Below are 20,723 nucleotides of genomic sequence, written 5' to 3' on the forward strand. Positions count from 1 at the left end.
GCATTTGCGAGCAAGTAGGACATTCAGTATATATTCTCTGATCATGGTGGAATAGAACTAGATATCATTAACACAAATTTCAGCAACTTAGAAAGCAAATTAACCTTTCTAAATAATGAAAATCGAAACATTCCAAAAGCTTGAAATTACAGACAATTCATAGAAGATAAAATTTTGAGAATACTATGTGTTGAAGCTTATGAAATGTAGTCAAAGCTCTAGTTAGAGGCAAATTCATAGCATTAAATTCTTTCAAATTAAAAGGAAAAATACACACATTTTGAAAACAAAATAAGGAAAAGAAGATGTAAATAATAGTGCAAATGAAAGTATTGACTCTATGAAAAATTTACAAAGAAACCTTTCCAAATCTAATTAAAAATAGCAGAAAGAAAACAGAAGTAAAATAATAACTACAGAGAAAAACAAAATTAGCATTATGCTCCAATCAATGTTAATCTGTTAGAAAAATCCTAAAGTATTAGATTCAGAAAGTACAATCAAGATCACTAAAATCAAATCAAATTAAATGTAAAACCAGTGTAGAAATTGATAGTGTTGTAAAAATAGGATATCAGCAAAATATTTTTTAGGTCTAGACAGTTTTATAAGTAGCATCACTGAAAATGTCAAATAATATATTATTCTTTATTTATTATTATTATTATTATTTTAGACAGAGTCTTGCTCTGTCACCCAGGCTGGAGTGCAGTGGTGCAATCTGGGCTCACTGTAAGCTCCGCCTCCCGGGTTCACACCATTCTCCCGCCTCAGCCTCCTGAGTAGCTGGGACTACAGGCGCCCGCCACCACGCCCAGCTAATTTTTTTTTTTATATTTTTAGTAGAGACGAGGTTTCACCGTGTTAGCCAGGATGGTCTCAATCTCCCGACCTCATGATCTGCCTGCCTTTGCCTCCCAAAGTGCTGGGATTAGAGGCTTGACCCGCCACGCCCAGCCGAAAATGTCAAATAATATATTATTCTTATAGCATATGTAAATGTTTCAAAGCACAGCAAACTTGACAATTTTCTATATTTTAAAGATAAGAGTATCCTTATAAAATCTTTGATGTTCCCTCTGTACAGAAAAAAGTATACTGTATATAACAAAGGCCTGCTTTGCCTTAAAAATTTGAAAGCAATAGTTCTAAATAAAGTATTTTCAAATCTAATTTACCAGCATATTGAATATATAAAATATGATTAAGTGGTTTTATTTTAGGAATGCAAGAATGTAGCACTGTTTAAGGACTCTTTAAAACATGTATAACATATTTATTACATCAAAATTTTAAAGAAGATAGTTCACACAATAATCTTGCTAAATACAAGATGTTTTAATAATATATATATGATTTTAAAAATAAAACCACATTTATTTAGGAATTGAAAGGTCCTTTCTTTTAATTCTCATAATGATATCTTTCCTCATTTGCATTCCAACTTTATCTTAAATCTCGACCCATTATCACAAACTATAATATGTAATAAAAATATGATATGAACTGCCTAGCAATAACCATAATGGCCTAGAGAGAGGCAGAGGATACTGATATCCTTACCCCAGGATACTGAGATGGTTAAGACATGAGTCTGTCCTTCTAGGCACTCAAAGTATTTCAAATGTACCATTTTTAAATAGACTTTATTTTTTAGAGCAGTTTTAGGTTCAAAGCAAAATTGAGCACAACATATAGAATTCCTATATGCTCCTTGAGCACACAAAACCTCCTCCACTGTCAACATTCCCCACCAGAGTTACGATCTATTTTGTTAACAATCCATGAACCTACAATGACACATCATTATCACCCAAAACCCACAGTTTACCTAGGGTTCACTCTTGGTGTACTTTCTATAGTTTTTGACAAATAATGACATGTGTGTACCATGATATAAACATACAAAATTGTTTTCCTGCCCTAAAAATTCTCTGCATTCTATTTATCCCTCTTTACCCCTAATCCCTGGCAACCACTGATCCCTTTACTATCTCCACAGTGGTTTTGCCTTTTTCAAAATGTCATGTAACTGGAATCATACAGTATGTAGACTGGCTTCTTTCAGATTGACTTCTTTTACTACATCATGTGCATCTGAATTTCCTCCATGTCTTTTTTCTTTTTTTGAGACAAGGCCTTGCTCTGTCACCCAGGCTGGAGTATAGTGGTGCAATCATGGCTCACTGCAGCCTTGATCTCCTGAACTCAGGCTATCCTCCCACATCATCTTCTTAAGTAGCTGGAACTACAGGTGTGCACCACCATGCCTGGCTAATTTTTGTACATTTTGTAGAGGCAGTGTCTCACTATGTTGCCCAGGCTGGTCTTGAACACCTGGGTTCAAGCAATCCACCCATCTCAGCCTCCCAAAGTGCTGGGATGACAGGTGTGAACCAATGTCCCTGGCCTTCCTCCATGTCCTTTTATGGCTTGAATACTCACTTCTTTTTAGCACTGAATAATATTCCATTGTCTAAATATACTTCAGTTTATTTGTCCGTTCACCATCTGAAAGACATCTTGGTTGATTCCAAGTTGTGGCAGTTACAAATAAAGCTACTATAAACATCTGTGTGCAGGCTTTTGTGTGGACATAAGCTTTGAATTCTTATGGATAAACACAAAAGAGCACAACTGCTGGATTATGTGGTAAGAGTATGTTTGATTTTGTGAGAAACTGCCAAACTGGCTTCTAAAGTGGCTATACATTTTGCATTCCCAGCAACAATGGCTGAAAGTTTCTGTTGCTCCACATTCTTGCCAGTATTTGGCGAAGTCAGGGTTTTGGATTCTCACCATTCTAATAGGTGCACAGTGGTATCTCATTGTTGTTTAAATTTGCAATTCTTCAGTATGATGTTGATCATCTTTTTATGTGCTTATTTACCATCTGTATATAACCATGGTAAGGTGTGTTTGTTCAAGTCTTTTGCCCACTTTTTAATCAGGTTGTTCATTTTATTATTGTTGAGTTTTAAGAGTTCTTTGTGTATTTCAGGTAACAATTCCTTAAAAGCTATGTCTTTTAAAAAATATGCTTTCCCAATCTGTGTCTTGTCTTCTCATTCTCTTCATAATAATTTGCACGTAACAGAATTTTTTTATTTCAATGAAGTCCAGCTTATTAATTTTATTTCATGGAATGTGTCTTTGGTGTTGTATCTAAAAAGTCATCACCAAACCAAAAGTCACATAGATTTTATGTTATCAGCTACAAGATGTATAGTTTTGAATTTTATATTTAGATCTATTATCTATATTGAATCAAATTTTCTGGAGGGTATAAGGTCTTTGTTTAGATTCCCTTTTTTTTTTTTTGGATGTAGATGTCCAGTGTCCTTGCACCATTTATCTTTCCTCCATTGCATTGCCTGTGCTCCTCTGTCAAAGATCAATTGACTATATTCATGTGGATCTATTTCTGGACTCTCTATCCTGCTCCATTGATGTGTTATTCCAATCTTTCACCACTGCTGCACTGTCTAAAACTAAAGCCTGTAGTTAGTCTTGAAGTCAGGTAGTGTAGTGCCCTGACTTCCATCCTCACTTCCACATTGTGTTGATTATTCTAAATCTTTGGCTTCTCGATATAAACTTTAAAATGAGTTTGTCAGTATCCATGAAATAATTTGCTTGGATTTTGGTTGGGATTGCATTGAATTTATGGATCAATTTGAAAAAAAATGAACATCTTGTCATTGAGTTTGCCTATCTGTGGACATGAAATATCTCTCCATTTACTTAATAATTATTTTATTTCTTTCATCAGAGTTTGATAGTTTTTTTTTTCATAAAAATCTAATACAAATTTTGTTCTATTTATACCTTACCATGAATTTTTAATTTCAAATTTCTCTTGTTCATTGCTGGTATATAAAAAAGCAATTGACTATCATATATTAACCTCATAGCCTTCAACCTTGCTATAATCACTTATTACTTCCAGAAGGGTTTTGTTTTGCTTTGTTTTTTAATAAAAGTGTTCAGATTTTCTTTCATGTAGACAATTATATCATCTGTTAACACAGATAGTTTCACTTCTTTCTTCCCAATCTGCATGCCTGTTACACCTTTTTTCTTCTTGTTGCATTATCTAAAATTTTCAGTAGAATGTTGAAAATGTGTGGAGAGAGGGGATATGTTTGCCTTGTTCTTGATCTTAGTGAGAAAGCTTCTAGTTTCTCACCATTAAGTATGACTTAGCTTTATATTTTTTTGTAGGTGTTCTTTATCATATTATGGAAGTTTACTTTTCAAAATAGCTAAAGTTTAAACATGGACATAAATAAATAGAATATAGTGTTATGAACATTAATAAATATATGTTTAAAAGTTTCAAAAAAGAAATGCTTAAAACTCTCTTAACACAAACAGATCTTGGAGGAAAGGGTGAAAGTAGGAAATGGCAAGTTACTTAATGAACATTACTTCCAAAAGCTCTGATTTATTTTCATGTACATTAAAACAATAAGTAAGAGAGAATATTCCTACAGAGGTAAGGAATTTTAGATCTGGAAGTGCCTAAAATGTGCTCATAATGCTTTATCTGTCTTGTATTGTAAACAATTGTGCTATTCACCTAACAATTATTGAGTACGTGCTCCGTCCTCTAAGTAAGCAGCATGCTAGAAGAAAGGTAAATAAAACAATTTCTAATTTCAAAGGACACTAGCATATATATGTACCCAAAATAACACAAAATAACATTGAATGAAAGAAGAGGGATGAAATACAATATACAGAAAGAGATTAGTGAGATCTAGATTCAATATTCTAAGCAGACTTTTTCTCTTAAACCGTGTCTTCCATTTAAAAGCTCTAGTTATATGTCATTTGGAAAGAACCTTACTTACTATATTTGTGAATAGGTGAATGGTCACATTTTCTAATAAGCTCCCAAGCATTAAAGCCACATGTTTAGTTCTGGGGGAATAATGTTTTATATTAAACATTTCTTTGTTTAGTTTAGTTTTTTTTTTTTTCTTACTTGCAATATACTTTAAGAAACTTGCATTCTTTCATGAGAAGGTACTACACTAGATACTTGTAAAAAGCAATCCTTATGTATATCTATAGAAAGCTCAGCCACCTACTCATTGTACTATTTCTATCATGAAAGATCAAGGAATATCTCAATATCTATAAGATAGAAACTACGAGTCATTTTTATCGAGTCTCTTTCTATCCTAGTCCCTCAAAATTTCATTCATCCACCTATAAACTGCTGAATATTTCTGCCAGATTATCTGCTCAGCTGCTCCTTTGATCTTCCATCTGTTGATTTCTTTCTCTCTGATTGAAGAAATAATAACTATTTGTGGCTATGTATTCCACCGAGAAGCCGCAAGACAAAAGAAGGATGCGTATGAATGAAAAGATTGCAACCTAAAGTGCCTTTTCCTGAAAATACTTAAAATCATGTTGATTCAATTTTCTGTTAAGAATAGAATGACCAGATGCCATATTTTAAGAGCCCATCTCATTTTTAACTATTCTGCTACAGTATTCCAAAAACTTCAAAGCCCCTTGGAAAGGACAGCAATGTTTGGCAGATTTCTTTTTAAAATGGTTTTTAATACTCTCAATGGCTTCCCTTTGCATCTGAAATAAAATCTAAATTTCTATCATGGCCTAAAATTCTATGTGATCCTTCTATTGCTTACCTCATTTGTTCACAATTTTCCCAGAAATACTAGACTGTTTCGTTCTGTTGAAGATGCTATCCCCATTTCCATGTTGAGATCCTCCTACATGTAATTTTATTTGCCTAAAATAATCTTTTCCTGCTCTTATCATTGCTGAGTCCTTCTTATCTTCCAGGTCTTAGCTTAGGTTTCATCTTCACTTTTCTCTCCAAAAAATGGACACTCCTCTCCAAAAAATGTCCAGGTTTTTGACTCATGAAAGAGAGTGTAGTGTTGTGATCAAGAGCATAGCTCTGCCTTAAAATAATAGGATTAACATCTACTCTGCCTTTAATCATTGTGCAGTTATGAGAAACTTATTTAACCTTTCTGGGCCTCAGTTCCATAATTTGTAAAATGGAGATAATAGTAATATCTCATAGGATTGTAAATAAGTAATAGGATCCTCATAGGATTCTAAGTAAGCCAATAAAGGAAGGCACTTGAAACAATGTCTGAAACAGAAGAAATGTCCAATAAATATTTATTATCAGTATCTTGGCATCCTGTTTGTCTCTCCCAAATCTCTTATAACAACATGGACTTATTTTTCAAATTGAATTTTTGTCTACCTATCATGCTACATTTTAAGGTTTCTGAGAGCAAAGATTGTATTAATATCAATCTTGTTTCATTTTTGTTTTTTTTTCAAATTCTAATCAACTTACCTGGCATATAATAAAGTTTAGTGACTATTGAGTGATTGAGTGAATGACAGGTATCTGGGAAAGATCTTGTCTATGAATGGTATAAACTGGTGAGTATAACCTCTTCTTCTACCCATCAACCAAACTTTTATATTAAGAACAGTCACTATCACGCCTTAGAATTTAGGAACTTAACCACCACTGGCTGGAGCAGTGGCTTTTGTCATGTAACTAGCTTTTCCTGTGGCATGAACAAAATACATGCTTCTCTGTTCCTATATATTGGGCCATCTATGCTATTAATGACTCTAAAAGAAAAATGAAACCCATGCTAACAGGCAAAGAGTCTTTACTCAAAATGGCATTACATAGTGCTACCTCTAAAGAAAAGCAAAGATTGACTTTGTGAAATGTGGTTATTCTATAAATGATTTTAAAAAAGAAGCCAGCTATACCACAGAACTAAATGGCAAGGATTACGCTGACATTTACTGGTTCCCTACTTGCCACTTTTAGCAAAGTTCTATAAAGGAGAGATAAACTCAGACTAGAGCAAATCAGAAATGGAAGGAAATTCTGCTGTCTGCCTTTGTCCTGCAATCTATGTTGACTAAATGGACTTTTAAATAGGAATCTTACCAGACTGAAAAACCAACTGCTTCTGGACTCTAAATTGAAATGGTTGTATTGTAGTGGCTTTAAAACTGCAGCTTTAGCTGGAGATAAAGCTGGTGTCCAGCCTTCTGCAAGGACAGCAATAAGCTATTGCTTTTCCACTCAAGCCATTGTTTTCAGGGTCAATAGTTTAAAAAAGAAGCTTAAGAGTGAAGCTCTTGAAATAATGGCTAATGCTCAGGAAACAGAAAGTAAAAGGCTGATCATGGTAATTAAAAGCAGAGCTTATCGAAAAGGAAGTAAAAGACAAGACTTCCCAGGCTTAAAACTATGTCAGAACAAGATTTGGGTTGTGGTTACTCAACCAAAGAATTAACTGGAAGCAAACAGACTGCAAATCTACTATGTTTTTGGAATGAAATTTATTGTAAAAAAAGAAAAGAGAAAAAGAAAAAGATAGTTCAAGCCTGGTTCATATGAACCTGTAATAAACAATCCTTTGGCTCTAAACCTGCACCAAGAGGAAAAGGCTGGGCCACCTCAGGCAAGACCTTTCTCTCCAAGGCCTAGATCTAGCACAGAGGATCCAGAGACAAGATCCTTGTCAAGGGCAGAACTAAGGCTGACAGATGGATTAGCAAATTGTTCTAGAGCACGTAATCTATACTATTGTGTTCATCGGGATTTGATCATTTCTGAGCACCATGATTGTTTAGCGTTTTTCATTTTCCAGAAGGACATTTTTATTTTGTTATTGTGTTTCTTCTCTACCACAGTATTTTCATTGGTTGGGTACTACACATTATAAGTTATTAGACTACAAGGTACAATATCCAACCTTAACATAGGAGATTATACTACTCATGTCCTGAAATTCATGAAAGATGTATCAACTAAATGAGACTTTAGGAAAGTCTGTTTTGGGGAGTGATATGTGTATTCTACATACATGGAGAAATACACATACATGCACACACATCTATGCGCATATGTATGAATGTGTGTGTGTGTGTATATAGAATACACACACACACACACACACACATACTTTATATATCTACAAAATATAAATGTAAGTCATTCCATGGCCTTCTAAAGAAACTCTTTAAAGGGGTTGACTCAACTGGAATGTGTACTCTTTATGTTTTTTTCCTTTCCTCGAGTCTAAAATATGAATGAGAAGGTTGGTGTTCCAGTAACCAGCTTGTAAGCACGAAGCAGCATTGCAGGTGAAAGCCAATAATAGGGATAGTAGAGCAAAAACTTAGAAGTCAGCTACCCAGTGTTACCTACTTATGGACTTCAAGTTTTGTGAAAGGAAATTCAATCCCTACTTTATTGTACACATTATTATTCTAGGCTTATGCATTAGCCCCCAAAGATCATTTCTAAACACACATTTTTGCCAGTTGGTCCCAGACCAAACTTTGTGAATGACTGTTTCAGAGGTTTAAAATTTGTACTACATTGTGATCTTGTCTAGTACTTTTCCAAGGTTGAAAGAAGAGTTGACTAGCACATAATTGTCATCATTCTTTTAAAAAATTCCAAATACCTAGTGGAATGGAAACAAAATAATGTTTACTAGTTTTATATCAATTATAATAAGAATGTAATAATATTATTTATTTTATCATGCACTAATAATTTTAAGAGACAAGGTATCTTCTTGTGCATTTAGATCAAATCTTGGTTTCTAGGTTGTAGTTTAATAAGTAAATGAGTGTAAATTTGTGTACATGTGTGTTTAGTACACACGCACACACATCTACACAGACTTAGACATAAATAAACGCATGTGTCTCTGGATATGTTCCGGTGTAAATATAAATTTGATAGCTTGTTACAACTTCATTTGTTTAGCAGACTTTCCTGAACCCCAAGATTTTGCAAATTAAATAAATCTATTAGGCTGTCGCAGCAAGTTTACTTTCTAAAGAAATGACAGGCTTGATTAGTAAGTATGCCCTTTATCTGTAAGGTTCTTATTTGTCTACCATTCCACAGCAAGCAATTCTGATGAATAGTGCAATTAACCTTTCTTTTATTAAAATAATTAATTGTAAAAATTAAAGACATGACAGGGACAAAATATTAATGCATAAATTATTAGGTTCAGAAATTATCATTATTAACACACGTACAGTAATTGTGGCATAAACAATGAACAAATTGTAAGATAAAATGTGTAATAAATTTTTTGCTTTTCACTTCTTTTCTGGACAAAAGAAAAGAAGTGTTGGGCATGAGGTTTAAAAGAGAATTGGTATCAACTAAGCACTGTCAACATAAAAGATATGACAATGAAGAACTAATACTGATTTAGCTACTAGATATAAAGATGCATACATATAAACAGTGTGTTTTTCACAATAAACATCTTCAAGCTACATAATGATGCTACTCTGATGCTTACCAAAAAGAAGTTACACTATCTTTCCTTTTTCTACATTGTATAGCTATAGGGATGCTAAAATAATCAGGAGGAACTAACTATTTCTGATGTGGAATCAGACGATTTAAGCTAATTTCTCAATTTTGCCTTTTACTGGCCATAGAATTCATTTCCTTGGACTTGAGGTTTGAGAGAGCAAAATAAAACTTCTAAACTCTCTCTTCTCATCAGTTTTGTAGTAACTGGGTAATATATGACAACACTTAAATATCAGGTACTACATACATGTGAGTTGTTGTTATTATTTTTTATTAGGTTCAGAGAAATAAATTCTGCACTGCTCAAAAGGGTAGCCGCTATCCACGTGTGGTTACTGAGCACTTAGAATGTGGCTCGTCTGCGTGGGAAATTGAACTTTTGATTTTATTTCATTTTAAATAAATTAAATTTAAATAGCCACCTCTACTGCATTCTCTATACACTTCTCCCTCCTTATATAAGAGCGGGAGTTCCTGAGCTTATTTGTCAGATCTTAGTGATTGGACCATGATAACGAGTAGGCCCAGTCATTGCATTTTTAGGGACATGCACCAAACAACGGTCTACTATTTAAATGCCATTTGTGATCCTTTTGTGCTTGTGGAAACCTTGAGACAATGTAAGTTCAGCTCTTCCTGAATCTCCTGGTCATGATATCATTCATATTATGAAAATTTTGCCTGCTATTCATTTGCAATGATGAAGAGTTTTCAATCCCTGAAGTAGACTCTTTAGTTTGAAAAGCTTAATAGAGACCATCTATAAACTCAATTCCATACAGGATCCACTTTATAAGTCATCCTAAAGCAAGAGAAATAGCTATTTGCCACAGTACTATTCAAATACTCTACAAGCCAGTCATGTCAAAATTTTAATCTTGTTTAAAATGATACGGCATTTTTGCAATAACAGCGTTTGATGATTTGTTTTGTGAAAGGAAAAAAGGATAAAAGAGTATTTTGATTTGAGCATGTGATTGGAAACATAATGGGCTATAAAATAACTATTTTTATTAAATAAAAGAGCTAAAGTATGGCTGGGATACCTTTCCAGATAGATAGTTTCATTGATTGTTTGAAGGGGAATTTTTACATGGTGTACAGAATAGTCTGACATCATAGAATTAGTTGGTGAATTTATTTGATGAATTAACTCAGAATTTAGTGCTAGTTACATAGGGAGCACTCAACATGTGCTGATGAAAATATTTATCTTTTGAGTACATTTTCAAGTATTCTGATTTTTTTATTATTCAGTAGCAAATGTGTAAAATATGCAGGGTAATTCATCAAGTAGATCAAGGACACCTAAATTAATAAAAGAGAATATTTAATAGTCACCACGGGTTATATATGCAAATTATAATATTTTGTTTTAGACAGAAATTATTAATTAACATATGATGTCCTTTTCTGATGTATGATCAAAGGCAATTGTTATTCATCCCTTTATTCAGGTGAAGTTTTGGTGAAGGGGCAAGCAGAAACAGGTGAAATGTTTAGTTTTTATTTAGTGAAGTGGCTTAAACACAGAAAAACTTTGATCTCCCTGACTTGGTTGAACTGTATGCTGAAAAACAATGTTTGTTAGTTTCCTCTAACTGGAAGAAATTAGCAATATGGTTTGAAACCTGACAAAATTTAAGAATAAATGTATCATATTTTTCTTCTAAACCTAAGTGAAGTTTATAAGAATAAAAGAATTCTGTTTATTAAACAATCAAATTTATTTCTTCAACACAGAGTTAAAATTCTATTTAGATTAAGACTTTAATTTTAGCATTATGGTGATTTAGAAATAAGATTAAATCACCTGAAACCATATCCTTTTATCATAGATAATTCCTATGTGCCTCCATGTAATCCAACTCTATCAAATGCCACTATTTATCCATATAAGAAACATGGTTCCATAAAGAAATTGAAAAATTTTCACAAATTACTCATACATTAACTCCTATCCTGTTTTTTTCAAACAATAATGTTAATCATAGTAAAAAATAACATCAATCTGACTCTGACTTTTTTAGTTTTATTTTTTGTTGAGTCATAATATATGTACATAGTTTTAGGGTACATGTGAAAATTTAATACATTCATGTAATTTGCAAAGATCAAATCAGTATAATTGGGCTGTTACCTTAAATAGTTGTCTTTTCTTACTCTCATCTAGCTATTTTTAAATATATACAATCAATTATTGTAAGCTATAATACTAATACATCCTACTCATCTGTTAAACACTAGGTCTTATTTCTTCTATCAAACTGCCTGTAACTTTTCAAGGTGACTTCAATAAAACAGTAAAGCAAAGTTTGCAAAATACAACCGTAGTATCTTGACAGCATATTGTACTGGTCAGGGTTCTCCAGAAAAACAAAATCAATAGGATGCATATAAAAAGGGATATTTATTTTTAGGAATTGGCTTATGTAATCGTGGAGGTTTAACAAGTCCAAAATGTGCAGGGTAGGCTGCGGCACTGGAGTCCCAGGGAAGAAGGCTATTTGAGTCCTAAGGCACTGTGTAAGCAGAATCATCATTTCTTGTCCTCTTAAGACCTTCACTTGATTGGATGAGGTCCACCACATTATGGGGGATAATCTGCTCTATGCAAACCTTACCCATTTAATTATTAATCTCATCCAAAAATACCTTCACAGAAACATTTACAATAATGTTTGACCAAATGGGTACCATGGCCTAGCCAAGTTGACCCATAAAATTAACCATCACACATATAGAACCTTTAATTTTAAATAAAACAGCGACCTAAAAAAATTAAGGCAGTTAATGTTATTTAAAAGCGTTGGTGGCCACTTTAAATTGGTTTTTAAAACGTATGCTTTTTAGTTTAAAAGGATGTGAAGTCACTGAGTTATCAATTGATTATTTTCTCAAGCACAAGAAGAATTTACTAATACTTTCATAGTCTTTCCTTACACTCAATATGGTTTCCAACATGTTTACTAAACAAATAAGGCAATATATCAACATTTCCAACATTGTTTCTACCTACTCAATTTAATTTAATGTGCTTAAATCCCAGTCTAATTTTCCCAAATTCTATCTACTTGCTAAGTTTGTCATAGCTGGTCAAATTTTGATTTTAATGTACCAGATTTACATCTAAAATGAATGATTATACATCATCAACCTAAGATTGTTCTAACTAAAATTTAATACTGAATTTCTCAAACATTATCCAAGCATCTTATAAATACACTTTCTTATTATTCGCTTTCTGTTCTGGTTCTAATCTTGTAGCATCTACTTGCACTACAGAAATGCCAATCATCTATATATTTATCCACGAGATTTTAGTTTGTGGTCTCGCTAATAGGAAAAATACACACTAAAGATTTTAAAGAAGAATGTAACTCATTACATGCAATAGTTGAGAAGTATGCCATGGTTAGCATTCTACAAATATGTAATCTTGTTATATTGTGAAATGCTATAATACTATGCCCTTTTCTAAAATGCAGTTTACTAGAGCATGGCAGGAAGAAGGCAGGAGGCCAAAAACTGGAAAAGGCAATTACATAATGTAAGTTATTTTTCTAATTTTTAAAATAAAAATTTCTTTGACTTCTAATCTGATTTTTATCATAATATGCCATGCCTAACACCCATATGGACACAAAAAATTTAATAGTCATGCTTTACTGCATCCATCTATTTAATTGTTTTTCCTTGAATAGTTTTAAAATTTTAATTTATATGATTTTTTTCTAACTGTTAACTGAAATGGATTGAAGTTTATTACCTATGTTTTTCTTTGTAACTTCTTAGACCTTTCTGAATACAATAGTTTCAGCAAATGTTATACAGTTGAAATTGTTTCTATGTCCCTCCAGTTTGATTGGAGTTTTCAGGAAGGATTTGTGAGGGTTACTTATCTGATTCTATGGAAACATTTATGTTGCATGTAAAAATAGCATTTATTTTCTTCCACCTGTCAAATTGAAATATTTGGATGTTGCAAACTCTAGAATTTCACTTGCAACTAGAATATCCTCATTTAAATACTCTATTATCCTAAGCCAGTAATACCTGGAGTAAATTATCTTAAAAAACAAGATTTACTGATACTCTGTAGGTTTTATTAAATGTTATAGCTTTTTCCAAAAGCTTCAAATATGTTATTTTCTTAAATATTTACTCAGTTTAATATTTGAATTACCGTGTTCCAATTTTCTCATATTTTAAAACAACTTCTACTTTATTCCGGAAAAAAACAGGCACTGCTATGTAACATGAAATGGTTGAGTAGATTATGATGACATTAGTATTCCTGTTCTTGAGAGAGTAAATAATTCCTAATTAGTGAATTTGTTGGAAATTAAATCAAGTTCTGCCTTATGTCCTATATGTTTATCCACATTTTTAGTCATTAATCAGTATAACCAACTAACTTTTATAGAATTATGTGTTATGTATTATAGATACATATTGCATATAATAATTGAGGCTCAGAAAGTTAAAATATGCTGATATGTATTTATTATTATTTTATTAACAAAGTAAGTATTAAATATCCCTTATGTGCCAGCCAACAATACATGCACTAAAGATATCCTGATGAAAATCTTGGGCCTGTGCTCAAGAACCTCGGAAAAGCCTTGGTAGAGATTTGAAGCAAAAGTCACAAGAATCAGACCTGATAAGATCAGAAAATTTCAAAGTAGGCTGGGCGCGGTGGCTCACGCTTGTAATCCCAGCACTTTGGGAGGCCAAGGCGGGCGGATCACGAGGTCAGGAGATCGAGACCATGGTGAAACCCCGTCTCTACTAAAAATACAAAAAAATTAGCCAGGCATGGTGGCGGGCGCCTGTAGTCCCAGCTACTCGGAGAGGCTGAGGCAGGAGAATGGCGTGAACCCGGGAGGCGGAGCTTGCAGTGAGCCGAGATTGCGCCACTGCACTCCAGCCTGGGCGACAGAGCAAGACTCCGTCTCAAAAAAAAAAAAAAAAAGAAAATTTCAAAGTAAAAAGGGAAAGCAAAAGAAAAAAAAAAATAACATAAAGTTGTTTAGAAACATTTAAGATAAGCCAAGTATCAAAACAGAATATAGCATCCTATGTTATGTAATCTAAATAAGATAATAATTAAATATCCTTATATCTAATTTATGTTCTAAAAAAATGGGGTGAAGTCCAGCATTTTTCCTCTCATTTTTGTCGTGTTCATCACTTTTCCTAGGAGTATATGTAACATCTTATGATAAAGTCTCTTCCTACGAATATACAAAACATCATGCTAAACAATATTTCCCATCATGCTGCTTTTGTTTTCTGTTTTGTTTTTGCTTTTTGCAACCATTAGCAGAACTGCTATCATTATCTCTTCTATTTTGCTCATGTCTTTGAATGCTTATCCTAAACTTCTCTGTTTATTCTAATGGTGAAGCATTGTTCTACTGTTAACTTGATTACACTGGAAACTATAATACATTTCTGAGAAACTCCTTGCCTGTATGTTTGCAAGTCTGAGATGGACAAAAGAGAAGCTGCAAAGGAAATGATGCTCTGAAAGGTTTGGTTAGAGGCTACAAGAGGCACAGAGGTGCTGGCAAGTTCTAGTTTGTCCTCAGTATTTCTTGCTCTGCACTCAGTTCTCTTTCCAAAATGTGGGCCCTACTGACGAATAGCAACCTCGTGCCCACTCTCCACACATCCCTTCTTAGTTGTAAAGTCAAGGAAGTGGTAGACAGGAAGGCCAGCAACCTTCCCTAGATTTCCTGGAGTCGTTTCCAACTCTACTGCTCTTTTTGAAGAAATAAGGAAAAAATCAATATAAGGACACAGAAAATAGCTGAGTTCTTCCTGAACCTTACTGAAACTCAGAAGAAAAATCCTTTATAAAAGAATATGTAGTCAGAAATTCAGGGTAAGTAGCTGGGAGAATGCAAGCCAGAATGAAGGAGCTATTGGAATGAGGAAGTCTCTGAATAAGAATGGGACCAGATTTCGGTTTATTCTGAGCTGCAGCTAGGGAGTTGCAGTGTGATTCTAACAAGGCAGGGAGTACACCAAAGGATTAGACATACACAGCGCACCAAGAGCAGCTGTTACCTTTTCAGTGGAATGAACATCTTGGCTTTAATACAGAACAGTTATTAATTGGAAGCATAGGATTTAAGAACCCACAAGTTCCGTCTTAACTATGGAGTAAGTTACCAACTATAGCCTCCAGCAGCAGAAGGTAAATCCTATAACCACTCAAGCACAGAGAAAAAGAGAGGGGTGGCAAGTTTTAGGAGTCTTTTGATGAAGGGATATTTTATCAGACATCAACTCAGTATATTTGACGGGCAGAGCTTGTTTAGGAAAAGTGCGTGAAAACAATGCTTGTTTTCTCTGCAGTCTTTAAAATTGCTTAACATTGTGTTAAAGTACAACAAGAAGTAGCTTGTAAAAAGTGACAATAATTAAGGAGTTAAACTTGGGGTGGGGAATTTCACATTTTGTATGGTTTGCATTTAATTTACCGTGCAAATATATAATGTTTATATTAAAAAGAAAAGAGTGAATAGTCCCTATATGAGACTTATTTGATTTTTTAAATCAATGCAAAACAAAATATGAAGCCCATTTAAGTAAAATTCAAGTTAATATATCCTTATTAAGAGTGTGTTATGGGGCCAGTCACAGTGGCTCACACCTGTAATCCCAGAATTTTGGGAGGCCAAGACAGGTGGATCACTTGAGCCCAAGAGTTCAAGACCAGCCTGGGCAACATGGCAAGACCTCGTCTCTATAAAAAATACAAAAAAATTCGCTAAGCATAGTGGCACACCCCTGTAGTCCCAGCTACTCGGAAGGCTGAGGTGGGAGGATTGCTTGAGCCTGGGAGGTAGAGGTTGCAGTTAGCCAAGATCGTGCCACTACACTCCAGCCTGAGTGACAGAGTGAGACACTGTCTCAAAAAAGGAAAAAAATGGAAAGAAGAGAAAAGAAACATGAAAGAAAGAAAGGAGAGTATGCAATGTTCTATATACTGCTCTAGATCCTGAATATTGTGTGAAAAAATTATAAAAAGTACATTTCGAAAATACGTATTTTGTTAAAATTGAGCATTGTTTTCTCTGTATGTTCTAACCTCAATTCAACAGTTAGACATAAATTTTGCTAATTTATATTCCATAGTTCATAGTTTCTAAATTGAATATTCAAGAGCTGTAGAATTGATTTATGTTTTAAAATGAAAGTCAACATCATGAGAGTTATTGATTGTCTTATCTACTTTGTCAACCTTTGGACAACCTTTGTATTTTTGGTAAAATCTCATTATGGAAAATCAAACATTGGTCATAATTCTTCCATCTCCTATAGTATTTCCATGTGTCCACACACTTGGCATGGTTCTATATGGGTGAAGTATACTTCCCTGCCCACTAAACTTTGGGAATAACCATATGAACTTATTTGATCAATGAGTTATTAGGAGACGTGAAACAATATCAGCTTGGAGTGTAATTCTATTACAGAGCATGGCTTCTTGTTCTTCTCCTGTCACTAGGAGAAGATGTCCTAGTTAACTTGTTTATCAAGGCAGGGTGAGAAACTTGGACCCATCCTACACTGACAGCCAAACCCAGGAGATTTGGCAGTCTGGATCAGTGAACACACAGCCATGCCAAACTATGTGAGTAATTAAGCATGTCATTCAATTTTGGGCTAGCTTGTGAAACAGCATTTTTGTGGCATTATTTGAATAATGCAAAAATTTTACCAAAAAAAACCCTCAAATAAATGGTATTTGTTTTGAAACCAGGCATAAACGACAAGAAATTATTACAAGAGTCCAAGAGATTGATGAGGAAACTGTTGTCGAAAGATGGAAAAATGGCGACATATATTAGGTAGTGGAAAAATATTTAGTAAAATGGTCACTTACGATAATTGAGAAGAAAAAAATCACCCAATGAATTTGTAGAGTTGAGGGATGGGATTTCAAGGCTAGTTAAATTTGAGAAGGTGCTACAAGGAAGAGATTAAGTTAGAAACGAATTAGTTGATGGGTAAAATCAGTCTAACAACTTTCAGTTTTAGATAATGAAGGGGTTCCTCACCAAATTAAAGGTATATCCATTATAATAGCCCAAGATCTTTATCAGTAGAGGTAGCAAAAGGTGGTGTGTGTGTGTGTGTGTGTGTGTGTGTGTGTGTGTGTTTGGCACACCTCATAGGTGAGATGGGATATACCATTTCTGCTCAGTCACTTGGTAGCTGGTTGACCATAAATAAGTTACCGAATCTATGCCTCAGTTTACCCACTTCTAAGCTTCCTCCATTACATAGGGTTGTTTTGAATATACAAATTAAGACCAAAAAAGCAAAACAAAACAACAAGAAATAAATATTGAAAAGTTCTTGGCACACTATAAGCACCAACATAAACAACATTTGTTGTAATGTTGTTTTATTTATATGTCGTTGTTTTGTTTTAATAATAATAATTATTAATAGTCATGGTTGCATATTAAAATTTTGAATACTTGAAGACATTTTAAAAAATATATTCATTACATAGACTACTCCACCTAGAGTCTGATAGTACAAGAAAGTAATCTAATTACCCTGAGATAGTCTAAAACACTGGGAAAGATAACCTCAGCTATACAACCACATTTATTCTAATGAAATGTCATTCATATTATAAAGTTAGAACTTTAAGAATGCTAAATGCTAAATATGTACCTGCCAAAGTGCTCAATACTGTAGGGTCTATAAAAAAGTATGAGCTTTATATGGTCCTCAATCCTGGGAACTTAGTTGAAAAGAACAAAATAAAACTGAAATTTTTGGAATTTTTCTGAAAAAGAACAATTTTGTATAAATCATTGCTTTTATTGCCTTCCGGCTCTGCCAGCTTTTTGCATCAATTTTCATTCTTGTAAACACAAACACTATTTTTCCCCATTTGAATGTTGAAACACAAAATTATATTTCTTGCCTGTATGAGTTCACTCTAAATTCATAATATTCAACCTTATCTGTAAATTTGCTCCTGCTAAGACTGCTCTAGGTGTAGCAACTTTTTCCAATTTAGTCAATCCTACCACCTTCGTTGCCAGATGATGTCAACTATTTATCTACTAAATTTACTCTCTCTCATAGGTTTTACAAATTTACAAATCCAAAGGCCTGTTTTCAGTCATTATTTGACACTATTGACAGTTACTTTCCTCTTGAAACTTTCCTTCCTCACATATGTGCAGCTATATTCTTTAATTTTTGTCTGCAATATTTCATTCATTCTCCTCTGTGTGAATGACTGGCTACCTTTTCTCTTCTCTTCTCCATTCTTTCAAATTATACTCCTTGAATGCTTCTGTTCTGAAAGGTTTGTCTTTGGCTCTTATAACTCCTTCACTCTATACCGGCATATGAATGATTTTAACCCACCTATGACAGATTCCTAATCTACACCTCTGGACCTGACCATTCTCCATGCCCTACACCTAGAATTCCTGCTGCCTACAAGGCTGCCTTCAAATTCAATTTGTCTAATATTTCTAAGATTACTTCCTGGAAACTTGTTGTATTTAGTATCACTGGTCACTTTTATTACTATTCCTTTGGTTTTCTAACCTAGATGCATTGATGTCATCTATTTTCTTCCCATGTACACCTAATAAATAGTAGAGCTTCACTGATAAGTGGAACTTTGAGCAGAGATCTGAGTGAACAAGAGAGTAAGCAATGCTCATATCTACAGGAAAGGCATTTTGGCCGGAAAGGAAAGAGGAAGAACAGAGGATCTGAGGCTTTAGTGTGTTTGGTGGATTTGGAATATCCAGGAGGTCTGTATGAAAATAAAAAAAAAAAAGGAGAAAAAGTAACGGAGAAAGGATTAGAAAAAAAGAAAATAAAGCCCACTTCACATCTTTCACATCTGTCTTCTGCTGGAGATCTGAAAGGCAGAATGGCTGCCAATGGGCATGGATTTACATAATCACTTTGCTTTGTGCCTTTCTAACCAGGTGAATTAGAATGCTTTGTTTAAAAGATAAATACAAATGAACAATAAAACAAAACAAAATAAAACTCTAGTGGTAAGTCTCAATTTTAGCAACCCTGTAAACAGTAGTTTTACTAAGAACAGTGAAGACCGCTGGATTTTCTGGTCTCAGATGCAAACCAAATGTAGAATTTAAGAATTTTTAAATTAAGCGTGGCAGTGCCAAAGTGTCTGGCATGACTTATGTGGAATTTTAACAGATGAGATAAGATTACTGTATATGGACTTCCTTCCATCTTCTCCTATACAACAGTGTCAAATAGACATGAGGGACAACTTGTATTGGGAGGATGATAGTAGGGAGAAATGAATTCATTGTTGTGAAGTGACAAAAAAATATATATATATGGTTCTGAAACACCCTTAAATGCTCTCTCTAGGATGCCAGAAAAATCATTTCACCAGGACCAGAACTTTCTCACAACTTTCCACCCACAGGCTAGTAGCTTCTCTCTCAGCAGACAAAAAAAGGAAAACTTTCCCAACCACCTCATAGGATCAGTGGGTATCTAACTCCAGGCTGCCAGACACTGCAAATGATCTATTTGTCACCCACTGACCAGGTGCTTCTAGTGCTTGTCCTAATAGAAAAGAAAACAACAGGGGTCATATTTCCTTCCCCGGAACTTAACCTCAAGGCCTGCCCTGCAGACCATGGTTGTCTGTCATGAACCTCTTTGCAGCTGATGAAAGTCTGGGTGGGTGGGGAGACACTGGCTCTTTGCTGACTTCTACTTTGTGTCCCCTATAAAATTTTATCTTTAATCTATCCTGAGTAATGTCTTCTCTCTTCTGCCACATGTTAAGCCAAGAATGAACCAGCTATGCATAAAAATTGCTTTTTTTTTTTTTTCGAGAGGTAGTCTCGCGCTGTCTCACAGGCTGGAGTGCAATGGTGCGATCTCGGTTCACTGCAACCTCCACCTCCCGGGTTCAAGTGATTCTCCTACCTCAGCCTCCCAAGTAGCTGGGATTACAGGTGCCTGCCACCAAGCCTGGCTAATTTTTTGTATTTTTAGTAGAGATAGGGTTTTCACTATGTTGGCCAGGCTGATCTCGAACTCCTGACCTTGTGATCTGCCCATCTCCACCATCCAAAGTGCTGGGATTGAAGGCATGAGCCACTGCGCCTGGCCAAAAACAGCATTTTTTTAAAGAGATGGGGTCTCGCTGTGTTGCCCAGGCTGAAGTACAGTGCTATAATCATAGCTCACTGCAGCCTCCAACTCCTGGCCTCAAGCTGTCTTCCTGCCTCACTCTCCTGAGCAGCTGGGACTATAGGTGTATGCCACCACACCCTTAAAACTGTAT

This window comes from Nomascus leucogenys, chromosome 2 (assembly GCF_006542625.1).
Source record: "Nomascus leucogenys isolate Asia chromosome 2, Asia_NLE_v1, whole genome shotgun sequence".
Lineage (NCBI taxonomy): Eukaryota > Metazoa > Chordata > Mammalia > Primates > Hylobatidae > Nomascus > Nomascus leucogenys.